Raw genomic sequence first — 26,889 nt, forward strand, 5'->3', positions numbered from 1 at the left:
ATTTATGTAGACTGAGCATGCAACAGTGAAATCAACAAGGTTAGAAAACAAATACTATGAATATGATTGGTGGATCTGTATCAAAACCTAGTGTATTTTCATAGTAATCCTATCATATTATGAATAAAATGACATTTTTATAATAAAATAAAGTTTTATATATACTTACCCAGTAATTACACAGCTATTAGTTTCACTCGTTCAGCAGCTTAAAATTTTGAAATTCATGGGTCGCACTAGTTTGTTTAGGGGTAGGTGACTTGCCCCACCCTCTTTCAGGGGAATGGATAAGAACAACTTAGCAAAGAGCTTCAATTTGTTTGTACCCTTGTGTCCGTGCGAAGGGAGGAGGGAGGGCTCCAATCATGTAATTACTTGGTAAGTATATGTAAAAATGACATTTTCATAATAAATAAAGTTTTATATATACTTACCAAGTAATTACATAGGTATAGTTTCCACTCAAACGGCAGCTTAGATTCAAAATTTCGCTGGTAGCGCATCAATATAGTTTGTGTAAGTGATCTCCCGTCCCACTAACGGAAGATTGGAATGACCTAGCAGACAATCCTCATTCATTTTATGGCTTATGTCCATCAGAGGGGAGGAGGGTGGGCTCCGATTCTGTACAGTCATACCCCAAACTTACGCGAGGTTAGGTTCCAGAACCTCTCGTGCAAGGTAAATGTTCACGTAAGTTTGGCACGGTCTCTAAAATGCTAATAAATGCTTATTTCTAAAGTTTAAACACTGAATATGACCTTAATCATGCTCCCAAATTATTAAGCTAACTTTTAAATGAAACTGAAGTTACTGTAATTTCATTGAAAAGTTAGCTTAATACATTGCCGTTAAAAAAAGAAATAAATGGTTGACAAAAATATGGACAGTTGGAAGAGAATTTCTGTCTCTCTCCCCTTCCGACCAATCTATTTTTAGAAGTCTTCTCAACCTCTTTTTAATAACTTCTTTATTCTACGTCTTGTTCTCTGTTCTGAAATGCTTTTTCATCAACAGTGTTTTTTTATTTTGACTAATATCACAATTTTTAAAAGAAAATTGTATTTTTCCTAACTATACAAACCCGAGGTCCTTTACATTAAGAATTACTTTCATTGTAGGCTGGAAACGGCCGTTGAACTTTCGAACAAGGTGGTTAGGGAGTTAACTACCGTCCAGGAGGCGGGAGTACCGCCTGCCCGAATGTAAACATTCCAATTTGCCTTTTGGCCCAGGTATCAGATTGAGGGGTGGCATGAGGTAGGCATGAAATGTAATGTAAAGGACCTCAGGTTAGTTAGGAAAAGTACAATTTACTTTTAAAAATTGTGATTTGTTCCGACACAATAAACAAACCGTCAGTCCTTTACATTAGGAAGACTCACTGGTTGGAGGGAGGAATCTGAGTGAGTCTCTATGAACTGACTGGAGTTCACCACACCTTGTCTTTCCTTCCTGGTTGATAGAGCGAGGAAGGAAAACTGCCTCTGACAAAATAATCGGGTTGTAAAGAAACGCAGGATCAACTGTGAGACTTCTGGGTCCCTTTGCATGAAAGAGGAATCGTCAGTTCATGCAAAGTAGACTAGAAGAACTTGGAGTCGGATGAGATTAAGGCAATCACAAGCATTGGGTTTGTCTTATTGTTATGGTCTCCTTCACCCCCTTACAAGGGGAAGGAGTGGAGTTGCTTCTATAAACCTGAACAGAAAATAGAACGGGAGCTCCCGTTGGGTGCTTACCTGGATCGACCGCCAGGTCCAGCATGTAACGGCATCTGCTCCCTGCCCGTGGGAAGAGAGCCGAGATGGGGAGAAAGAAGAGAGGCCAGTCACTCCACTGTACATCTTAGGCGAGATGCAACCTGTCCTGTTAGAGGAGCCAGGTAAGCTATACAACTTGTTCAGCAGCCACCACAGGACCCAAGGAAAAAGTGTCCAAGGACTTGTGAGCAACATCCTGGAGGTAGAAGATGAAGGTGGCCTGTTGGGACCACACACCTGCCTTCAGCACCTGCAGAACCGACATGTTCTTCTGGAATGCGAGGGACGGACCAATGCTGCGGACTTCCATGAGCTCTCGGACGAAGCGTACCAGTGTTGTCTTCTCCAGCAGCAGAATACGCTCTCCTTATCATCTCACTAAGCCAGAAAGAGATCGTGTTCTTGGGCACTTCTTTCTTGGTTGAGCTAGTACTAATGAAGAGTCGTCGACACTCAGGCCAGAGACATCAAGTTCTCTTCAGATAGTGCCACAGCACTCTAACAGGACACAGTAACATCTCGTCTGGTTCATTACATACAAAGTCCTCTAGGGAGGGGATTGTGATGGACTTGAACTGTGCGTCAGGGACCTAAGGGTGAGTCTTTGCCACATAATCCGGGACGAAATCGAGCGTAACCGATCCCCATCCCCTCGAGTGTTTAACACTGAAGGAAAGTCTGTGTCATTCGCCAACTCTCTTCGCCGATGCCAGGCCCAGCAGGAAGACGGTCTTGAGGGTCAGATCCCTGTCTGGCGACTCTTGTAAAGGCTCATACTGTGTACGATTCAGGCTCCTTAGAACAAGAGTTACATCCCACACAGGGGGTCTGAGATCCCTCAGTGGGCAAGACCTTTCGAAGCTGCTCATCAGTAAGGAAATCTTGAAGGAGGAAGAGATGTCTACTCCTTTCAGCTGCAAGACTAGGCCAAGTGCGGAGCCTTTTACAGCTGAAATGGAGAGAAGCTTCTCTTGGCGAAGGAAGACAAGGAAGTCCGCGACCTGCTGAACAGTAGCTCCAACCGGAGAGATACCCCATCCACGACACCAACCACAGAAGACGGACCACTTTCCCTGGTATACCGCTGCGGAGGATTGTCTGAGGTACCCAGCCATCTCTGTTGCTGCGCGACGCGAAAAGCCTCTCACTCGCAAGAGATGGTGGATAACCTCCAGCCGTGAAGACATGGACTGCACTGCCTGGTGGTACCGCTCCATGTGGGGTTGACACAGCAGGTTGGGCCAGGGGGGGATCTCTCTCGGCGCCTTGGACAGGAGAGCTAGCAGGTCGGGATACCAAACGGCTGGTGCCATCAGAAGTGATCATCGCTTGGCTGATCACTCTGCGAATCAGACAGAACAGAGGAAAGGCGTAGATGTCGAGGTTGTCCCACGGGTGCTGGAATGTGTCCTCCACAGTGGCCCATGGGTTCGGCATGACCGACCAGAAGACCTGGAGTTTTCTGTTGTGCTGGGTGGCGAACAGGTCGATGACTGGACGCCCCCACAGGTCGAATAGCCTTTCCATGACTTCCGAGTGAAGGGACCATTTGGTCCCGATCACGTGATTCTGGCAGCTGAGCTTGTTTGCCACAACATTCCTCTTGCCTGGAATGTACCTGGCTGACAGCTCTACCGAGTGAGCCATGGCCCACTCGTGCACCTGCATCGTCAACTGGTGGAGCAGGAGGGATACTAGACCCCCTGCTTGTTGATGTATGCCAATAGTGTGGTATTGTTGCTCATCAGTACCACGGAGTGTCCCATCATTCGATCCCGGAACTCTTGGAGAGCCAGGAAGGCTGCCTTGAGTTCCAGGATGATGTTAAGGTGCTTGTCATCTCAGTGCCACACTCCTGAAGTCTGCAACTCCTCCAGGTGTGCAACCCATCCCTCGGTCAATGCGTTTGAGGACAGCAGCATGTCTGGAGGGGGAGTATGTAGGAATACTCCTATCAAGAGGTTCCTGTCGTCCATCCACCAGCGAAGGTCCTCTCTCCCCTCCTCGGAAAGAGGGATGAGAAAGGACTGGGGGTCTCAGGACTGGGACCAATACTCTTTTAGTCTCCATTGTAGAGACCGCAGGTGAAGATGCCCACGAAGTACCAGCTTCTCCAGCGACGACAGGTGACCAATGACGACTTGCCATTGCTGGGCTGGCTGCTCCTGTCAAGACAGGAACAGCTATGCTGCCTGCATGAACTTGCTGATACGAAGTCCGGGGGAAAGACTTTCGTTGCTACTATGTCTATCAGCATGCCCAGGTACTTTATCCTCTGCTTGGGGGTGAGATCTGACTTCTCGAGATTCACCATGATCCCAAGATCGTGGCAAAACTTGAGGAGTCGATCCCTGTCCTGCAGCAACTGCAAGCAGGAGCTTGCCAGGACGAGCCAGTCGTCGAGATACCTCAGTAATGTAGACGTATCCCATGCGAATGGGCCCAAGCTGACACGAGAGAGAATACTCTCGTGAACACCTAGGGAGCAGTCGAGAGCCTGAAGCAGTGTCCTGAATTGGAAGACCGTCTCCCCAAGCACAAAACGGAGGTACTTGCGAGAGGACTGATAAATGGGTATTTGGAAATACGCATCCCTCAAGTCCACTGTAAGCATGAAGTCATTCTCCTGATGGAAGCGAGCACAGATCGTGCCATTTCCATCGTGAACCAAGTCTGGCGAACGAATCGGTTCAGGGCAGAGCGGTCTATGACTGGTCTCCATCCCCATGTGGCTTCCTCTACTAGGAAAACACAGCTGTAAAAGCCTGGAGACTGGTCCGACATGACTTCCACAGCACCCTTGCTCAGCATGGCTTGCACTTCTTGCTATAGTGTGGAGTCCTTCAGAGTTCCTTGGACGTGGGTACAGAGACGGACCGGAGAGTAGGTGAGGGGTGGCCGAGACTCGAAGGGTAGTAGATATCCCCCCGAAGGACATCCACTATCCAGGTCTCAGCTCCGCGTTGCTGCCATGTTGCCCAATGGCTCCACAGGCACCCCCCCACCTTCGGCAACATTTGGGGAGGAACAACGTCCCTAGCGTTTCCCCTTCTTCTTCTTCCCCTTGCCCCCTTTTCCGGATTGGAAAGTGGGCTGAAAGGGGTGGGAAGATCCACCCTTTCCAGAGGAAGAAGAAGGCTGGGTGTTCCCACGGGATCCCTTTGAAGACTGGGACTTCTTAGGGGCCGAGGAAGTGCTAGCCTGATCCGAGGGCCTGGCTGCAGTGGAACACGAAGACCCAGAGGTCTTGGCCACTGCCTGGTGAACAAGCTGGTCGCTGTCATCGGCCTGACGCTTGTCCACTATAGAGGGATGAATAAATTTGTTTGTATTTAGCATTTCCCAACGTTTTGTGAGAGAGAGAGAGAGAGAGAGAGAGAGAGAGAGAGAGAGAGAGAGAGAGAGAGTGTAATTGTCGTTAGTGAGTGCTTCGGTTGTTGGAAGAGGGATGAGGTCGTTAGTTTGTTTACGGTGCTGTCTGTCTGTGCAAATGTCGAGGGAGTTTTTTTTTTGTTTTGAGTGAGTCTTGAGCTGAGTTCTGTGCAAGGCGGACATTGATGGTGGATTATTGTATGTTTCGTGAGTCGTGTGTTTTCCGTTGGATGTCATTGTTGTCTGTGCATGTGTCTCTTTCTTTTTGCTCGTTTTTTTTGGTTGAAAGTCTGTTTTCGGTTTTGTTTGTGTAATTTTGTCTACTGTGTTGGCGACCGTGGACACCTTCATCCATCTCCCAGCAACCGAGGATCAGAGTGAGTATTGTATGTGGTTATATGTTCTGTGTATCTGTTGTGTATTGTTTTTGTGTTTTTTTTAAATTCCGCCACATAATATTTGGCGCCCAACGTGGGGCAGCTGATGTTGCAGCTGCAATTAAGATTGGTGGCTGGTAGTGTGACTGGAGGAAAGGATGGAAGAGGAACTGGTGAGGTTGAGAGAGGAGTTGCGGCTGGCAAGAGAGGAGAATGGGAGGCTGAGGGGTGAGAATGAGGAGTTGAGGAGTCAGTTGGAGGAGATGGGGGGAATGCTAAGGAGTGCAAAAGAAGAAATGAAAGGGGAGATGAAAGAGTCAGAAGAGAGAATGGAAGAGAGGGTGGATAAAAAGTTGGAGGGAATGATGAAAAGTGTGGAAGAAATGGTGAAAGGTATGTTCAAGGGTGTTTTTGGAGAAGGGGCTGTTGGAGGCAGGTCCTCTGGAACACGTGAAGGGGCAAGAGAGAAAGAAAAAGGAAGAAGTGAATGGAAGCGTGAGTGATGAAAGTGATGTGGGAATAGGAAGTAAGAAACGAGAGAATGAGAGGCAGGGTAAGGAAAAGGGAATGAAAAGCAAGGGAAGGAACAGAGGGAAAGTAAGGATAAGTCAGGGGAAGAAAAAAGGGAAGAAGGGAAAAGGAAAGGAAACTGGTAAGAAGGGCAAGGAAGTGGGAAAGGCAGGAAAGAAGGGAGAGGGTGAAGATACTAGTAATAGTGAGGTGGATGGAGGTGAATGGATAAAAGTGGATAAAAAGAGGAAGAAGAAGAGTGTAATGAGTAAGATGAATGTAAGTGCGGAAGTGGACTCTTTGTATTCGGAAGAGGGTATGAAAGGACAGAGTGAAAGTAGCGAAAGTGAGAGTGAAAGTGAGAAAGAAGTGAGAAAGGCTATGTATGTGAGGAGGTACCCTGGTGTGAAAGGTATAATGAGTATGGAAGTAGGGATGTGCATGATTTCTTTAGGGAGTATGAAAGGTTTTGTCAGGATAAGTATGGGGAAAGTAAGAGAGTGGGGCACGAGAGTTAGGAGAATATTTGACTTGGTTTTTGCTTGATATGTATAGGGTTATTATGAGTGTGGGAGATGTTGAGTATGACAAGGTGAAAGCTAGACTAGTTGAGCAAGCGAGGCATATGAAAGCGAGTGTTAAGTATAAGAGGAAGAATGAATTTGATGAGGCAAGAATGAAAGCTGGGGAAACCTTGTCACTGTATGCTTGTAGGCTGGAGACGTTGGCAAGGAAGAAGTTTGGGGATGATGGGATAGATGAATGTAAGGAGTTAGTACGGAAGTTGTTAGGGACAGTGCCAGATGGAGTTAGAGAATTTGTGAACTTGAAGCGGAAGGAGAAGAAAAGATGGACGAGTGAAAGGTTGACTTGGGGAGAAATTTTGGAAATTGTAGAAGATTATGAGCTTGACAGGGTTATAAAAGAGAGCAGAAGTGTAAGTGTAAGGGCTGGGGTAGATGAGAGAGTGCCAGAGTTTGGAAGCTTTAGGGATGCAGTGTTGAGGGGCCCAATGAGAATGGCAGATAGTGTAATAGATAGGAGTGTAAGAGCAAGTAATGTGGAGGTGCCAGTGAGGATGAATGGTGGGTTTGTAAGGGAACAACGGGTTGGACGGGTTAGGGATAGTAGTGTACAAAGGGGAAGGTCGGTGAGTGGAAGTCGAGCGAAGTGTTTTAGATGTGGAAAGGAAGGACATACAAAGAATGAGTGTAGGTGGGCTTTAGGAGCGTGTTTGGTGTGGGCAATCGGGACATTTGGTAAGTGAGTGTACGAAAGATAGGGGGGTTAAATGCTACAGGTGCAGACAGGTGGGTCATATTGCTAATGGTTGTAGGGGTACCCGAGTGAATGTAATATGTGGCAACTGTGGTAAGAATGGGCATTATGCGAGAATGTGTTCAGAACCGAGAGCGAAGTGTGTCGAATGTGGAATGGAAGGGCATGTATCAAGTGTATGTAGACGAAAGAGGGTGACTGTGACAGCGAATTCGGGAAACTGAGTGTGAAGGGGGTTCAAATGGGTGGATCTTCCAGGATGCAAGCGGTGCGTGTGATGCATGTACGTGAGGGGTTGTTGCATGAGGGTCAGCAATTTGTTTTGATAGAGTATGGTAGGAAACGTAAGAAAGGGAAGAACATAAGTGAAAGGAATGATCGTAAGTTGTGTGATAGGGGTGTGAGTGCCAAAGTGAAAATGAGTGATAAAGCGTGTAATACAGATGAATGGGATGGTATGAATAGAACGTATAGCATATGCGGGTTTGATATAACTGAGTTGACTGAACGTGTAGGGGCGAGTGAGCGGTTGGAGGTGGCGAAAGTGTAAGAGTAAGAGAGCGTAGCAGTGATAGACGAGTGATTGAAAGCATGAATGAATTGTTGCAAGAATTGGAAAGGTCAATGAGCGAATGGGATGTGTTAGTTGAAGAATTGGGGAGGTATTTGGGAACGAGTTAGAGGGTATAGATGAGATTGTGGATGAAATTGAGAGTGGTAATAGTGAAGAAGATAGCGTGAATCTGAGAGAGAATGGAGGAGAAGATGTGAATTTGAATGTTGCTAGAAGAGAGAATGATTCTGAGAGAATGATTGTGTGCCCATGAACGCGATCTAGAGGACCTGCTAGTGAGCATCCGTGGGTGTTGCGTAAGGCGATTTGAATGCAGTGTGAAAGGTGTTGGTTGGGAAATGCTAAAAGGGGGAGAATTATAGAGGATGAATAAATTTGTTTGTATTTAGCATTTCCCAACGTTTTGAGAGAGAGAGAGAGAGAGAGAGAGAGAGAGAGAGAGAGAGAGAGAGAGAGAGAGAGAGAGAGAGTGTGTAATTGTCGTTAATGAGTGCTTTGGTTGTTGGAAGAGGGATGAGGTCGTTAGTTTGTTTACAGTGCTGTCTGTCTGTGCAAATGTCGAGGGAGTTTTTTTTCGGTTTTGAGTGAGTCTTGAGCTGAGTTCTGTGCAAGGCGGACATTGATGGTGGATTATTGTATGTTTCGTGAGTCGTGTGTTTTCCGTTGGATGTCATTGTTGTATGTGCATGTGTCTCTTTCTTTTTGCTCGTTTTTTTTGGTTGAAAGTCTGTTTTCGGTTTTGTCTGTGTAATTTTGTCTACTGTGTTGGCGACCGTGGACACCTTCATCCATCTCCCAGCAACCGAGGATCAGAGTGAGTATTGTATGTGGTTATATGTTCTGTGTATTTGTGTTGTGTATTGTTTTTGTGTTTTTTTTAAATTCCGCCACACCACCACAGCATCCACCAACTCTCGAGGGAAGAGAGAGGTAGACTCCAACAACGGTCTGTTCGGCAGGGTCATTGCCAACTCGGATCCCAGGTGAAATGTTTATGTTCTAAGCTAACTGCATGCAAAGTTGGCCTGATTTCTTCTGAACCAATAATAGCGTGAATTTTGCAAAAATCTACGGGACCGCTCTTTGCATGTTTGGATATATCTACCTCACTTTCTGGAAAATTCCTGCCCTCACACATATCTCGGAGAATATTAAATTCATTATTGATTCAAAAAGTGATGATAACCCAATATCACTCTCCTCCCCCATTAAGTTGGCTACATGGTGTTTGCCTGCCCGCTGGCATTCTGAAAATTCACTGACCCCTGGTTATTTTGAACTGCTGGGTTTGGAGTTGATTTTCCTGAGGAACGATTTGTCTGTGCTTGTTTCTGCCCTACATTACTATTCTGCTTGAAATGTTTGTTCTTTCCCCCATGGTATTGTTTCTTCCTAGTATCATTACCAGCACTTTGGGTATTTGTGTTACTGTTTGGACTCTTTTTCTTAGTGTTACACTGATAATACCCGTGATATGAATTGTTATGAATTGAACAATACCGTGTCCTACACTCATTTATCACGTGCCCTGGACGTTTACAATTAAAGCAAACGACTGTTGATGAATTATTAGTGATCAAGTTAACCTGTTGCGGTGATGAAGAGCTGTGATGTTTGTTTTCTTGTTTAGTAAAAGCCTGAACTATAGAAGGATCGAGATCTGTACACTTGGACAAGTGTTTCCGAATTTGTCTATAGATATCTAATTCTGTGCTATCTGATGTTAATTTCTCATCAAAACACTTAATCAAAGGTTCAGGTAACATCGCTGTTATTAGTGTCAAATAAACCAATCTACAAAGAGATTTGGAACTGATATGCGCATTACCATTGACCCAACTTGAAACATCAAATTGCCCATTATATTCTTCGAGCCTATCTCCTATCAGAGCTGCCCTATCCACCACACTGAGATTAGTCATAAATGCTACTTTTATTACATTACGTAAAGCAAGGACTTCATCCAATGCATCCTCACTCCCATAGATGGAATGCACCTTGGTTTTGAAATCATCCCAAGTGTTTGTTTCTTTAAAAGATATTCCCCTTAGGTATGCGCCCGCATCCCCTTTAGCATAATCAATAAAACTCTTTGCCTCCTGCAATTGTATAGACTGATCAGTAATGGACTTTGCCGCCAGGTGAACGTCTACAGACGAAATCCAAGACTCGACACCCTGTGTCAAAAATCCATTAACCCGACCTGCAAACGGTACAATTGCCGATCTAGCATTAACTACCGTCAGTACAGGATTCTGTGGGGGAGCTGGGTTAGGGGGACTACTCCCACCTGGGCTTGGTTGATTCATCTTCTTATTTAGTCTCCTAGCCGCACGCCTATTCTCTAAGTGATCTTGAAACCTATATGAATAAACACGGCCGCTACGTAACCTCATATATCTATACCAGGAACGCAAGTAAATCCCAACAGAGACTCATATATTCGCTAAAAAAATAACATCACCTATGAAAAATGCATCATATAGTCCACTATCTGAAAAAGAACAGAGTTAACCATGTGTCAATAGTAAAAAATAAAGAGCACAAAAAATAAAAAATGAGATACCGGGAACCGCTACTCCTGCAATGAAAGAGTATTAATCTACGGCACCGCTCACCTTATATCAGCAACCTGCCGCCCGAGTCAGGAACAACTGCAAGATGAGATTACTAACTGTTATAGATAGAAGGTTGTACTTAGCTTATATTGGATTCTCGTAAGTAGGTTGACGAAGTTCCTCTGCCGTCCGACTTCCACCTGTCTAGGTACACGTCATCGGAAGGGTCCTCCTGCGGATGTTGAATTTTCTCATGTTGTGGAATGTTGATGTGGAATGTCGCTGCACTTGAAACGCGTCGAGAAGGTCTGGTGGAGATTTCCTCTCTCTCTCTCTCTCTCTCTCTCTAAGCGCGTTGAGAATGATGTATTACCAAGGTCAGATGTTTTCCTCTCTCTCTCTCTAAGCGCGTTGACAGCGACCCTCCTGGTGTTGTATGTTTGCCTTCATCTTCCAAGACGTTTGATGTACACAACCGTTCGTCGATGTTGACCATGTATGTGATGAAGATGACGTCTGTCTATGGTTGTTTAGGCATCTTGCCTTATCGTAGCTTCCTTTCCAAAAATGTAAGTGTGCTGCCACCATATATGTTGGGTACACTTGCAAGTGCCCAACTATTTCTTATTGAGTGGACTGTAGTCAATACAGTCAGAGAAATGGAATTGCATCTTCAAAAGTTTCTCCATGGTTGTGCAATGAGTTTACGTCTTAGAAATAGTAAAGTTCTTCTGGTAGGATTTAGACAAACTCCATAATGGGATTCTGTGTGACTGTGCGTAGGCATAATGTCGTAAGTGCCAGGATAAGGTTGGGATATCGTCCTGTGTGGCAGGTTGGACAGACACTAGATATACTACACTACACCTCATGTAAACTGTGTAACCTTGCTAATGCCAATAACCTTGAACACTACTGCCTTCAATGCCCCACTGTCAGGAATCTGTTACCTCAAGGACAAAATTTACTTCAAACCTGCCAATATTTACTCAAAGATGACCACCTAGACTTAATTTTGACTCGTCATCCACACTTTGGTGGCTGCTAAACTGTCTGTTGCAGTTGTTGTGATAATGGAATACGATCTCATATATGTTGTTTTTGTAACTGATATACTGATAATTCAATGCTGTAATTTTTTTCTGTTGATTTCTGATGTACTGTAAGTAACTGCTAATATGTAACTTTGTTTGACGTCTTTGGGCGTAATAAATTTATTAAATAATAATATATTGGAGATATTTGTACAACAGGGTAACAATGGGTCTACACAGGATGATTTCCCATTTTGATCTATCCTAAAACTTCCACGCCACATCATAACAAGACCTATCATTTACACACACACGAACACACCATGACCTCGTTCCCAAGGATTCCTCACTGCGTACGTGACAGCTCTCAGCTCAGAACAAAAGAGGACGTTGACTTATGCTGACATACTGTTTTCCAAACAACACATTGCTGACGTGTTCTGCTGACATGTGCAACTTGATGGACTAGATCTGTGATTCATAAACAACACCTCTCTCGTGTTCACACAGATATATATACTTTTTTCTAAGTCCACTTAAAACGTAATATGAATGGAACTACGGTTCCATTTTATATCATGTCAGATCATGACACATGGACCTGGAGAAGCGAGAAAGAATGGCGTCCCTTCGCTTCAGGACCAGGTTAGCCCACAGGTTTGCCGTCTGGTGGGCAAGGTAGGAGATGGCTCTACCTCCAGACTGGCACAGTCTCCCAAAAGCGTAGTCCACCCTGGGTACGATAGTGCCCGAGGAAGCAGCCACCTTGGATACTGTGAAGGACCTCAAATCAAGCCAGGAACTGCATGGAAAGCTGCCATGACGGTGGCTTCCAGGATTGCGGCTTCTTGCTGAGAGAGGGAGATACTCTCTGCAGTAAGCTGCTGCAATGAGAGACCCAGATCTAGACAAACCAGATCCGGTTCAACCTGCTTAGGTGGCAATGACCTCTCTGACGGCATGTAAAAACGCTTTCTGGCGAGGCAGAGGAGGGAGAAGTAGCTTGTCCGAGCGGTTCGATCGGAGGGAATTGTCCTGCCCAGACACAAGACCATGCAACTGATCGAGTACCCCCTCATTAAGCGTGGACCACAGCAGCCCCACTAAAGCCTTGGGTTCCTTCTTGGGCCCCCAATTGGATTCGAGGCGCGACGGACGATCCACAGACGAAGCTGTGGTCCCTTCCCCGAGGTCGTTGTGCTGATGAATCAGCGCAATTACCTCAGCAAACGTCCTCTGTATCTCAGGGGTGTCCGCATCCTGAGGAAGAGGACACTCGAGTCCTTCCAGAGTGCAGTTGTCCCGATCTACTTTCCCCGCAGCAGGGAGAACCTCGGCAGACCCCCATGATCCATCCTGCACCACACAAGCATAGACCTGGCCGAACCAAGGACTGAGCCAGGCACGTACACCCCTGAGGTAGAATTCTGGGGAGACAACTCACTGGAGTTCTTCCTGTCCGACTTGTGCCCCCTGGGAGGTGCACAGGAGGTAGACGGGACAGGCAAGGAGGGTCAAGCACTCCCACTGGTCTTGTTGGCAGAACCAACAGGAGCAGTGGGCCTGGAGCAGTCACCAACCTGCGGTGGTGATGGCAACCCAGGTTGAGGAGGGTGCTTTTGCCTGGGTGAAGCGGTCTCCCAAGGAGAGCGGAGAGGCTCGCACAAGCCGAGCTGCACACTTGGCTCCCCCGAGCCAGGCTGGCCGCACAAACGTGGCCGGGGACTGGGAGGAGTCGAGCACGTGGTTGACTGGCGCGAGCTTGCGCTGTCCTCTGGATGTGCCCCAGTCTACTTCAAGGCCGAAGCTTCTCGGGAAGACTGAGCAAGGGATCTCTTCTCTGCCTCACCAGGTGTCCGGACCCAAGGGACCAGTGCACCTTCTCGGGAACCTGGCTTGATACTAGAAGAAGTACCAGCAGGAAGAGTTGGGGCACCTGCATGCCCGGATCCTTTCTCTCCTGCGCCCGAGTCCATACAGAGAGAAGTTTCTCCCGTACCAGACTGGGGTACTCAGGTCTCCTTGGAGACCTGGGTACTTGGAGCGACTTGTAAGCGAGTGTCCGACACTGTCCCGCTGGCCTTAGAAGCAGGCTTCTTTGGCGCAGTGGAGGGAATGCAAACTGCAGTCTGCACGCCCTTGGCTCCTGATACGACTGACCCGGGGGTCAACGCAATGATTCCCTGATCCGTAGACCGGGAAGAGCCAACGAAAGACCCCACTGCCTTCCCTGTGGAAGGAGGCAGTCCCTTAGAGGTCTCGGTGCGAGACTTCTTAGGGGGAGGAGAAGCAGGCTTCTTCTTCCTCGGCTGGCGAGCCTTGGAAGGAAGAGGAAGAAGAGGTAACAGACAACGATGACACCTTCCTCGATCTCTTCTTTGACTTCTTCTTCGCCATCTTCCTCAGGATCGTAGTCAGGTCCCCCAACCACGGAGGAGCAGCAGAAGGCACAGGAGCAACCAAGGGGGACCATGGGAGCAGGTGCAACCCGGGTAGCAGAGACAGTGCTCAGGCCAGCAGCTACTAGGGCAGATACAGCAGCGCGGGAGCCAGGACAGTCCAGAGACGAAGCCGGGGTCGGATGCATGGGGAGCCAGGCCGGGCCAAGTGTCAGGGAAGCGAGGAGCCGGAACCGTAGTTAAGAACGAGCGTGGGTCAGCAACAGGAGCAGGCAATGACATGTAGGGCACCGATGATGTTACCATGTTTGAGGGGCCGGGAACCCGGGAGGCAGTGGCACGGAGTGTTATGTGGCAGGAGCGGCCAATACCTGGGTGTCCAGGCGCGAGACCACCGTCATGGGCAGCTTACTGAATAATGACATGGTTACAGTAGTGGCGGTGGAAACGGTGGCTGTGTGGGTCGTCACTGGAGTGCCAGACAAATGAGACACCAGACCCTCCAGTGACGGAATGCCAGGCAAACCCAGGTGCAGCTAGGCAGAGGTGAGATCGGGCACCTGGCCAACAGAGGATGCTTCCACCCCTAAACCTGAGGACAGAGTCGGGTCAAAAAGGAAAGCCTCTACTCGCTCCGGGGGAAAAAATTCACCCCTGGAGTGAGGAGAGGCCCCAGAGAGGATGTCCTGAGCAACCGCTCCCCCGCAGCCTTCCACACCCGATGAAACGAATGAGGAAGGGGAAGGGGAGTCCTCGAGTCCTCACCCAAGGGAGAGGCAGCAAGAAGGGGAAGCTTGCTTGGAGAGAGAAACGATCCCAATGGATCAGCCACCACGGGAGTCGTCGGGGGCGTGTTACCCTCCGACAATTCCTTGGGGGCTTTCTACGGTAACGTCTCCTCCCTTCAAACTTCTTCCACTGCTCGGGAGACCTGGGGCAACGCTCATTACAAGGTGAAGTGCACGAACACACGTCCCCTGCAAGTGGGGCAGAGGGCGTGTGGTTCCGTGTCAGTGCTAGATCTAAATGTATTGCATTTTTTGCCTCCCACCCCAGGACACACACGCTGGGGGTAGGAGGGCTTAAAGGGCTTATCAACATTCATCTTAACAAGAAAAAAGGAAAGTTCTCACCATGCAAAACTCAAGAGCAGTCAGGCAGAGAGCGAGAGAACAACGTCCGCAGTCTACGACGGCCGAAAGCAAATTGGAATGTTTACATCCGGGCAGGCGGTACTCCAGCCTCCCGGACGGCAGTTAACTGCCTAACCACCTTGTTCGAAAGTTCAACGGCCGTTTCCAGCCTATGCTGAAAGTAATTCCTAATGTAAAGGACCGACGGTTTGTATATCGTGTCAGAACAAACAACACTTAGTTATTATGCCTCTATGTTTTGGAACATATTTGCCACACTAGCGCATTTACACTTCGTAGATGTCACAGGTAAAATTAGATCAATTTAAACTATCTACTGTACAGGTAAAATGTACAGAGAAATAATAAGTTGTAAAAATGTGTGAACGCTAACTAAAATATATGAGAGAGAGAGAGAGAGAGAGAGAGAGAGAGAGAGAGAGAGAGAGAGAGAGAGAGAGAGAGAGAGAGAGAAATAAGGGTTGTCCTTACGTAAGAGAGTGAAATTATTTATCAGTTATTACCGAGACTGAAAAAGTAACACGAGAGAGAGAGAGAGGTTGTCCTTACTTGAAATATCAAGTTAAATTATCTATGAATTATTACAGAGACAGAGAGAATAACATGAGAGAGAGAGAGAGAGAGAGAGAGAGAGAGAGAGAAAAGTTATTCATATGTTAGATAACAAAAGATGGAAATTCACTATTAAACTAACTTTTAAATGAAATCACTGTAATTTCATTTAAAAGTTAGCTTAATACATTACCCTTAAAAAAAGAAATAAATGGGTGATGTAAGAATATAGGAGAATGTGTAGATTAGTATATTATTTCTCTCTCCCCCCCATTCCACCGATCTATTTTTATAAGTCTTCTCAACCTCGTTTTTAAAAACTTCTTTATTCTGTCTCTTTCTCTTTGTTCTGACATGCTCTATGTCTCTATGTTTTAGAATGGCACATTTACAGTTTGTAGACAGTACAGGTAAAATTAGATCAATTTAAAATTATCTACTGTACAGGTAAAGACGTACAGAGAAACAATAATACATAGGTTGCGCTAGCTACGAGAGAGAGAGAGAGAGAGAGAGAGAGAGAGAGAGAGAGAGAGAGAGATACCAGTTGTTCTTACTTAAGAGTGAAATTTTTTATGAATTATTACAGAGAGAGAGAGAGAGAGAGAGAGAGAGAGAAACTATGTAAGAAACCTTTGACCTGCTAATCAGCAACACTCCCCCTTCTTGTCATGTTAAAGTGACTTGTCTGACAGCTTTGCCTTTGAGCTTCTTCTCAAAAGATGAGGAAAAGATATTTGTTTGTTTAAAATACGTATCACATACCAATTTTGTAATTACAGTTATATTTATTATTATTATTATTATTACTATTATTATTATTATTTGAAAATTAGTACTTATTAGGAAAAAATTTATTTATCATACAAAACAAATAAACATATACATGTACCACAAAAATTCTCTCATCTCAGTAAAAGAGAGAGAGAGAGAGAGAGAGAGAGAGAATTATTACTTTTATTATTTAATGTTATTTAGTTTACACATAACAGCTTGGAAACTTATAAAATACATAAAAAATTAAACAAACACTTTTGCAGGGTTTCTCAGTATTCGCAAATGTTCGCGTGTCTGTGAAAAACTCGTGTAAGACAATTAGTTAGGTTCCAATGAAAAGTTTGCGTGTCTAAGAATTTGCGCAACTCGAATTGCACAAGTTCGGGGGTATTACTGTAGTTGCTTGGTAAGTAAATAAAAAACTTTATTTTACTATGAAAATGTCATTTTTTACATAAGGAACTTACCAAGTAATTACAGAGTTGAATCCCACACTGACAGGAGGTGGGATACATGGACATAGTATTCTACTCCAAAAACATTAAGTCATGTAACGAATTTGAACTAGAGAAGTTGCTAGCATTGAATACAATGCCTGTTGTTCTTTATCAGTTAAGAGAGCCTGCAGTATAAAAACTGCAACTGGTTGTAACTCAACTTAACCTGTACTGGTGTGGCTGTAAAGCCAAGGGTCGCTTTGTAGTGAAGGAGTACTCTGATGGTTACCAGAGCATCAGTGGAAGTTATGCAGCTAAGGAGTTATCCAATAGCTAGCAAAACTTTTAAAAGGTGCCCTTGCCCTAGGCGCAGTACCGACATAAAAAACAACCAGAAACACTCACCTACACTGAAATAACACCACAACCCATCCACCTCGCTAGAAGGTGAAAAGATAGTAGGAGAAGATCCTATCCTTCCTCCTGCCATACCATACCATGCCAGTCACTATACTGTGGTACTGCAGAATTTTAAACGCTATTTAGTTGGTACCAGGTGAGCCATGAAAGCTTGCGGACTGGTATAAATATCGCTGGTGCCAGACTGTAGCTGGGCGCCAGGCAAGCTGGGTGCCAGGTGAACTGGGCACCAGCCAAGCTGCTGGGAGTTCCCAGATGCTGTAAGCTCTAAAGTTGGCGCCAGACTGTAGCTGGTGCTAGGCAAGCTGAGCACCAGGGAGCCCGAAGTTCTGGGCACTGGCAGCTCTATAGCTGGGGCCAGACTTGTAGCTGGCGCCAGGCAAGCTGGGTGCCAGGCGAGCTAGCAGTTCAGGAAGGATCTGGAAGCTCTAAAGCTGGCAACAGGCTGTTGCTGGTAAAAGGAGAGCTGGGCGCCAGCAGAGCTAGTAGTTCGGGTTTCACTTAAGATATTGAGATGCAAAGGACGATTATACTTCCAGTAGGTTGATGTAGAATGGAAGTAAGGGGCTTATGTGCCTGTGGGATGTAAAGGGCACGATTATACTTCCAGTAGGTTGATGCAGAATGGAAGTAAGGGGCATATGTGCCTGAAAGCTAAAGAAGTAGAGGCTGCTCTGATGTCCTTAGCTTTCACTAAAAGAAGGCAAAGTTGTTCTCCTGAATCTGAGTGTTTAAGAAATACAATCTCCTTAGGATGAGGGACACTGCGATCTTAGTTTTGGGGGGGGGAGGTTCTTGACCACACATCAAAGGATAAGAAGGCCCTCTTGATTATCAAGTCCTACTCGGGTAAACACCTAAAAATTCCATTTGGACAGAGAGCTCACTCTTTTCCCTCAGAGTTGGCGAGTGCTCCTGGGTGCTTGAAGCATGCACTGGTGCCAGGCTGTAGCTGGTGTCAGGCAAGCTGGACACCAGGCGAGTTAGGAATTTGAGAGCTGGACGGAGCTCCTGGAAGCCAAGGATGTCTGTTAAGCTCTAAAGGAGAAAGAACTGATCCACATTTTGGATGAATCCCCATTCTTGGCTAAAATCAAAGGAAAAATAAGGAAAACGCATCTCTTGCTTCCTAGCTGGGCGTGAAAAGGACTTGAGAGGTCGCTGAGAAGATGATAAAAGATCCAGGTATCTGTGCTTAACCTGAGATAAGCATAGATTGGTACCTCTTCAAGGAAAGCGAGATCCTGGATCTTCTCAGAAACAAAGAGGTAATCTGCAGCAGGTTAAGAGATGTTTTAAAAAAAGAGACAAAGTACGAGACACCAGCTTTGGAAGACAACCACTAAGTCTGGGAGAAAGAGGAAGAGGGTGACTTCTGAATCTTGTAATAGCCTCTGCAACAAGTCTTGAAGACTCTTCGGAAGACAATCCTCCGGAGAGTCTGGCACCTGTCTGGGCAAGAGCGGACCACCCTTGGTAGTATCTCTGAACTAGGTTGTCTGGGAAGACATGGTTTGGGGGAAAAGATCTTGAAGAGTCCACCAACAACTGTAGCAGGTTCACATTACATGTGTCAGAACGGGCTTCCTTGATCATGTTGAAGGCTCCTTGATGAGGCAAACAGGTCCAAGGTTGGCTTCCTTCATACGATAATCAGCTCCTGACGACTCAGGGGACGATGGGAAGGACAAGCTTCTGATGGTCCAGTACATCCTTCGAACATTAGTTCCCTGAATAAATCAAGTGACTAGAAGAATTGATTGACCTGTCAACAGAGGAAGAACTCTTGTGTTTGGTCGAGAGAGAACGCTGGATCCAGCTTCCCTGCTTAAGTAGATGTGTTGGGACTGAGGTCTTATCCAAATAGACTACCACAGTCTAGGGTCGAACAGCACTAGAGCCGTGAGAGAAACGCTTCAGCTCTCCAAAATATAAGTGAAGGTTCCGTTCTTCTTGGGGACCGAGTCCTGGACATCTTCCCGGTTCCTCAAGTGGGCTCCTTTGACCTAGATCTGAGGTGCTGAGAAGAAGACTAGACCTAGGCTCAGCAGAAGGAGGAATTCCCTTGCACAAGTCATGTTCGGACAGCCACCACTGAAGGACTGACTAATGAAACCTGGGCTAAGAAACAACATGGAGGTGTCCAACTGTTTCCCTACCCCAGTAAAGGTTACTGGCAAGAGCTTTCGAGCTCCTTTTCTTCGAAAAAAGGGGAAGTCAAATGCACGAAGAGCTAGAAATCGGGAGAGGTTGAAGCACAGATTCCAGATTAGGGAGCCCTGTCCCAAAAGACAGAACTAAAAAACTTGTTCAGAAGGGGATCTGGAAGAATGCTCCCTGCATATCCAAGCTTCTATCCAATCATCCTGGAGAATGTGTGAAAGAACTGTTTGGAATGTCTCCCTCTTGACCTTCATCTACTGTCTAAGAGAGAGAAATGAGGAACTGTGGTAGTGCAGCTTATCGTCAGGAGCCGAGTATAAGAAATAGTGTCGAGTGCTCCAAAATTGTGTCAGAACAGTGTTGTTTGGGAGCGATGGTCCTCTGCAACTGTGCGAATCTCACAGTAGAAGAGTGCACCAGAGATCTTCTGGAGAATACAAAACAAGAGTGGAAAAAACTCTAAAACCACAACTGTCTGAGTCCTTACATGACAGGCCACAGAAATAATCCAAGGCGCCGAGCCTCTGGCACTGGGTGCTCTGACACTGGACGCTCGGACACTAGACTTTCAGTGGACGGTGTAACAGGCCCAACAAATTACTAAGTTGGTGCTGATTGGTCTCCAACGAAGCATAGGAGTGGACAAAACTGATGTGTGGTGTTAGACGATTGACAGCTGGCACCAAACTGACAGCTGGCTCCAAATGGACAGGAGGATGAGTGGACATAGGACATAGGTGGATGCGCAAACATGGGAGCTCGGACACTGGCTGTCGAACACCAGGCGCTCAGACATTGAGTGCTCGGATAGTAAAACTCGACCACTGTGCACTTGGACACTGGACACTCAGAGGCCACTGTGCACTAGGACACTAGGACACAGAAGAAAGCTCAGAACTTGGGAGCTTGGACTTGGTCCACTCTCGGACTCTGTCCAGATTCGGAGAGTTATGACAACAACTACTGCTGCACCAAAACTGGGAGATATATCCTTTCAACAGCTGAGATAAATCCGAAAAGCGCCATCAGTGCCATTAGTCTACACTGGGATCCATAACTATCCACACTAGGATTCTGAAAGTGTCAATGGAGCCTCTTGTCCACAATGGGATCCTTACCTTGTTCACACTGGGATCTGTAAACTGAAAAAATGTCATCAGCACCACTGTGGTCAAGGTAAGCACATCTTTATGGACGCCTTTTCAATGGCTGTCCGTCGAGACCTGCGGACAACAGGCTTGACTGAGGGGTAACTATACGGGGGCAAAACCCTTTCGGACTCCCATGGACCAACTGGTTTAGGAGGTCTGATAGGGCCGGATAGTCACCTCCTCCACTACAAATCCACCAAGATGCCTTTCAGTGGCTGTCTGCTGATACCTGGGACCGCAACAGGCTCGACTGAGGGGGGGGGGGTGTCTACCTGTGTAGAACCCCCAACCTACCTTGGACTTCCAGTTTGCCTCCTCCCAGGAATTGTGGGGAGTTTGACAGGGACCTTCTGTCTAGGAGTATCGGGGGACGAGTATCCACCTCCTCCACTGCACTACACTTCACTATAACAAGGTTAACATCTGTTGACCAAGGTTGGCAAAGGTATGGAAAGGAAGCGAGGGAGCCAGGTGCAGGAGCAAGTGGCAAGAGGCTAGCAGGACAGAATTGGCTCCAGGGTGCCAGCCCTGGCGCCGAGCACATGGGGAGGGCGCTGGAGGCAAAGCTGGCACTTGAGATCAGTGCCAGCAAGCTAGCAGTTTCGTAGCATAAGCTGGTTCTTGGTTGTTGAGATCATCTACTCGTAGCAGCCAACAAAACCCCCAATTCTCTCCTTACTACTTTCTGCCTTAACACTTTCAGTTCTGCAAAGGAAGGTGTAAAGGTTATGTGAAAAATTTATTTACTGGAGGCTTACAGGAAGCATAGGTCTGGTAAATAAATCATAAACGCAACAGTTACAGGCCTAATAAAATTACAAAATACCCCAGAATTACTTTCAAGGCAATTATCAGTGGCTTGTGTGAAGCCTATGGCCAATGAACAAATCATAAATTGCCAAAGTTATGGCCTAATGAAAAGATAATAATGGAATGTCGTATCATCTAAAAATTACTTGAAGGCAAAACCATTATTGGCGTCTCGCCAGTAGCCTATGGTTGGAAAACAATTCATGAATTGCAAAAGTTAATGCTTAATAAAAAGGCATAACATACACCAATTACTTTATAATGGAATGCCTTTACATCCGAGAATTGCTTTTAAGGCAAAACTATTATTGACAGCTCACTAGTAGTTTAAGTCCGTAAAACTATTCATAAATTGCAAAGGTTATGGCCTAATGAAAAGGCCTAACATAGACCAATTACTTTTATAATAGAGTGTAGTAGCACTCAAGAATTACTTTTAAAACAAAACTATTATTGGTGGCTCGCTAGCAGTTTATAGTTGGAAAACAATTCAAAAATTGCCAAAGTTATGGCCTAATGAAAAGGCGTAACATACAACAATTTACTTTTATAACGGAATTTCGTAACATCCAAGAATTACTTTTAAGGCAAAACTATTATCGGTGCTGCCAGAAGCCTAACTGGTAAACAAACTATAAATACAAAAGGCATCATTTACCAGTGGCTTGTTGATGACTCCGAATCAACGTAAACAAAATAAGAAAAAAACTCATCCTGAAAGATTTCAGTTTGAAGGCTACAATATATGCATTCCGATGGTTGATTTAAAGAATCCTCCATCGGAATCCAGTAAAATAACAGGAAAAAATGAATAAAGCTGCCGCCACCAGGTTTTACCACCACAGATGGCAGGAAAAGAATGAGGATTGTCTGCAAGGTGGTTCCAATATTCCATTAGTGGGACGGGCTGATCACCTAAGCTGCCGTTCGAGTGGAAACTTTAGCTATGTAATTACGTGGTAAGTTACTTATATAAAACTTTATTTTATTATAAAAATGTCATTTTCATGTAAGTAACCTACCCAATAATTACATAGCTGATTCCCGCATTGACAGGTGGTGGGGTGCATGGACATATCTACCCCAAAACATTAGGAATGGTAATGAATTTGAGAATAGAAAAATTTGCTAACACTGATTCAATGTTTGTTGTTTCCTTACCTGATAAGAGAGCTGCGCAGATAGATACTGCCTCTGGTAGGCACTCATCTTCTCATGTAGAGGAGAGGCGGTATAGCCATGTAGCGCCTACTACTTCAGTGGGTACTTTGCAATTCCGAAGGCTAGCAAAGAACACAAATTGTCCCTGCCCAAGGTTCAGTACCACAAAATACAACCAGAACAAATACACAGTCACCAATACCACCAAAAAAATATTAAAAACCACTACCCAACCATTAAAAAGGACTGGAGGGTACTCCAAGTACACAGTACTCCCAGGCTCCCCCTGGGCTCAACACCCTATGCAAGGTGAAGAGATAATAGGAAGGAATATTGCATCCTACGTTTCCTCCCCCAACACCACACCAGCTGTGTAAAACAGACCCAAGGTACTGCATTTGTCACAGACTGTTTCTTTATCACACAAGTAATGGGAAGTGAATACTGACTTGCACTTCCAAAAAGTCGATTGTAAGACAGAAGCAAGAGATAAATTTCGTGTGAAGGCCAACAAAGTGGCGACTGCCCTTATTTCATGAGCTTTAACTCTGCATGAGGGAAAGGACTCTTCTCCATCCAAGGAGTGCATTTTTGATATAAGGTCTCAGAGGAAGAAGGCCAGGGCATTCTTACAGAGGGTGTGAAGGGTTCTTCACCGAACACCAAAGACTGTTTGAAGTCCTACAAATCCCCTTAGTTCTGTGAAAGTAATGCTTAAGAGCCCTCACAAGACAGAGAGTCCTCTCCTCTTCATCGGGACCCATATCTCAGTCAAGCTTTTAATTGTAAAAGAATGGGACCAGGGTTTAAACAGTGTCTCGTTCTTTGCCAAGACTCCCAGGGAAAACGAACACACTGCATTCCCTGGTGAGAAGCTTACTCTTTTTATCCACGGAATGAATCTCGCTGGCTCTTTTCGCTGTTGCCAAAGCCACCAGGAAGAGAGTCTTCCTAGTCAGGTCTCTTTGAGAAACTGACTGCATGGGTTCAAAGCGGGGGCTGGATAACCATTTGAGGACTAAGTCCAAGTTCCAAGAGACTAAAGGGATTTCCTTTTGTTTGGCAGTATCAAACAACTTGATGAGGTCTGACAAATCTTGGTTTGAGGACAAATCCGTTCCTCTCTGTCAGAAGACGGAGCATAACTGGGATCTGTATCCCTTTATAGTAAAAGTGGAAAGACTTCTAACCATTCTTAAATATAGCAAAAAGTCTGCTATTTCTGCTAGTGGTCTGAGTAGAGGACACTGTGTCTTCTACACCATGTCCTAAAGATTGCCCACTTTGCCTGATAGACTTTGTCTGAAGATTGCCTTCTACACTTGGCAATAGACTCTGAAGCCGCTATTGAAGAGCCCTTCTTTCTAGGCAATCTCCTGACAGTTTGTAACCTGTCAGGGTCAGAGTACACTGAAGTTTTGATGAAACAGCCTGAAGTGCAGTTGTCTAAGTAGCTGCTGCTCTTGAGACAGCAGCATCAGAAAATCCAACAGCAGTTCAAGTAGGTCTGGGAACCACTCCTTCGCTAGCCAAAATGGAGCTATCAAAATCATTGAGGCATTTTGGTGAGACCAGAATTTGTTTAATACTTGTTTCTCCATACTGAAGAGTTCTTTTTTCAAACAGTCCTGTAACATGGCATCCGTCACCCATGCTAGAGGATCCGGTATTGGTGAGCAGAACAACGGGAGACAATGGTTTCTGGAAGTAGCGAAGAGATCCAAAACTGGTTTCCCCCACAGTTTCCAAAGGTCTAGGCATACCAGTGGGTCTAGTGTCCATTCCATGGGAAGAACTTGTTTCTGGCGGCTTAATTCGTCCACCATGACACTGGGTCTTCCTTGAATGAAACGAGTCACTACTTGTATGTTGTTCCGGTCCATCCAGGGAAGAAAGTCCCTTGCTGTCTCGTAAAGAGAAAATGAGCGAGTTCCCCCTTGCTTTTTTTATGTGAGACAGGGGAGTCGTGCTGTCTGAATGGACTGCCACTGTCTTGCTGCACACCTCCGAAGCAAGGAATTAAAGGCCTAGATGTATCGCTTTTAATTCCTTGACATTTATATGCCAGGATCTCTGCTCCTGGGACCATGTTCCAGAGACTTCTTTGCTTCCTAGAAGTGCTCCCCAACCTAGATCAGACGCATCTGAGAAGAATTCTAGGTTAAGGTTCAGAGGGAGGAGAGACTTTCCTTCCGCTAGTCTTTTTTCGCAACTCCACCAACACAGGTCTTTCTTTATTTCCAGTGACAGTATCCAGGAGATTCTTCTTGTTCCAGCTGACCCTTAGATAGAACTGAAGAGTTCTCATATGGAGCCTGCCCAGGGAAATGAACTGATCTATGGGCAATAAGGTGCCCAGAAGACTCATCCATCTGGGGGCTGAGCATTTGTCAAGAGTCAATATCTTGTTTACCGTCTTCAGGCAAGCCTCCGTTCTCTTCGGGAATGGGAAAGCCTGAAAACCCAGAGAGTCTATCCTCATCACTAAATAATGAATGTCCTGAGAAGCAGTCAGCTGGGTTTCTGTACGTTGATGAGAAGGCCAACTCCTGGGATAGGAAACGGCTCTCCGAAGGTCCTCCATACACTGTTCTCTCGATCGGGACAGTTGGAGCCAATCATCAAGGTAAAGGGATATCTTGATTCCCATCAGATGTAACCACTTCCAGGGGGGAACAAGAACTCTGGTGAAAACCTGGGGGGCTGTCAAAAGGCCGAAACACAGGGCACGTAACTGGGATACCTTGCCTTTGAAAACAAACCTGAGGTACTTTCTCGAATCCGGGTGGATAGGCATATCTATGGACACCATCCAGTCTCCCTGGCGAATGGATGCTAAGACTGTCTGGTTTGTTTCCAGTTTGAATTTTGTCTTTTGGACAAAAACATTCTGGGAGCTGACATCTAATACAGTGCGTCCTCGACTTAAGGCAGGGGAATCCGTTTCAGCTCCATGCTGTAAGTTGATTTCCACCATAAGTCAATTTTTCACCGTTATGAGTTCTTTAACGGCCATAATCACCATTAACTTGAGGCCTATTCTTGTTGTTAGTGCCATCAACGGTGCTTATGGCACGTAACTTGATGCAACATCAAGTTATGATGCCTGGCAAGAATCTGTCAATGCGACAGGCGTGCTGACTAAAGGAGGCTTCTGCAAGAAGGGTATGGTATAACCCTTCCTCAGGACTATCCAGGGTTCTGTTCCCTTCTTCTCCCAACTCTCCCAAAAGAGAAGGAGTCTTACTTTTACGTGCGTACGGAGGGCACTGTCCTCACTTCCTAGAGGAAGATCTAGAGGTGGACTTCTTAATGGCGCGTGGTGCAAAACGGAAGCTAGATCTTGATCTAGTGTGTCCTTTGCCTGCCACTTCGAAAGGGATGCATCTGAAGTGGTGTTGCTGATCTGGAACCAAAAGCAGTTTTCCCCTTTGCACATCTAGAAGACTGAGATAGAAGATCTTGCATACTCTTCTTCTGAAGATCGGAGGCTATACCCAGAAACGTAGCTTATGGGCAAAGATGAAGACAATCCAAGGGAGAGAATAGAAGAGACTATCTTTGTGAGGGAGTCACTCCCTTAGATGTAAATGAGCACCAAAGCTCTCTCTTCTTTAGTAATCCCATACCATAAAGGGCAGCCAATTCATGGGAACTATCTCTGATCCCCTTATCAATACAGGAAAGGACTCCCAGCCAGGCAGTGGAAGAATTCTGTGGCAACACCGTGCAATCTGATCTTGTAAGCCAGAGCAATTACAGACCAGTCTAAAAAGCCCATCACTTCAAACACCTTAAACACATTCTTTAAAAACTGAGCTAACTCCAACGCACAGAACATGATTTTCGCTGAAGTGAATGCTGACCTTCGGGCCGAATCTATCAGCCTGGAGAAGTCCCCCTGGGAGGAAGCAGAAACTCCCAGGGAAAGAGCTTCCCCTGTGGCATAAAAATGGTATCTCCCTCGAGAAAGTCTGGAAGGAGGAAAGCTGAAGGGAGATTTACCCTGGTCCCTCTTCTCTGTGAGCCATCCTTCTACTTTGCTCAAAGCCTTCTTCGCTGAAGAAGAGAGTACAAGCAGTCTCCAGTTATCGGTGATCCAGTTTTACGGCGCTTGTCTAGCAAAGAAAATCAGCAATTTTTGGCGCCAAAAATTGCCAATTTCCGCTTATCAGCGCCGATAATTGGGTATTGGTGCTGATACATACCTAACAGAGGCGCCAATAACCGAAAGTTGGCGATTTTCGGCACTTTTTGGCGCCAAAGATTGGCGAAAATGCACCGAAAATCGCCAATTTTCAGTTATCATCACACCGTTAGAACAGAACCTCCACCAATAACTGGGGACTGCCTGTATCAACTTAGGTAATCTCGAGGATCCAAAATTCTGAGACTCCAT

General features: G+C 45.8%; 1 protein-coding gene across 2 annotated transcripts in view; it reads right to left on the minus strand.

Annotated features, from left to right (window-relative positions):
- The window catches only part of LOC136851896 (oocyte zinc finger protein XlCOF6-like), a 69,979-nt gene that overhangs the window by 21,277 nt on the left and 21,813 nt on the right, over positions 1–26,889 (minus strand). The gene's annotated exons all lie outside the window — the stretch shown is intronic.

The sequence above is a fragment of the Macrobrachium rosenbergii genome, chromosome 24, assembly GCF_040412425.1.
Source record: "Macrobrachium rosenbergii isolate ZJJX-2024 chromosome 24, ASM4041242v1, whole genome shotgun sequence".
NCBI classification, from domain to species: Eukaryota; Metazoa; Arthropoda; class Malacostraca; order Decapoda; family Palaemonidae; genus Macrobrachium; species Macrobrachium rosenbergii.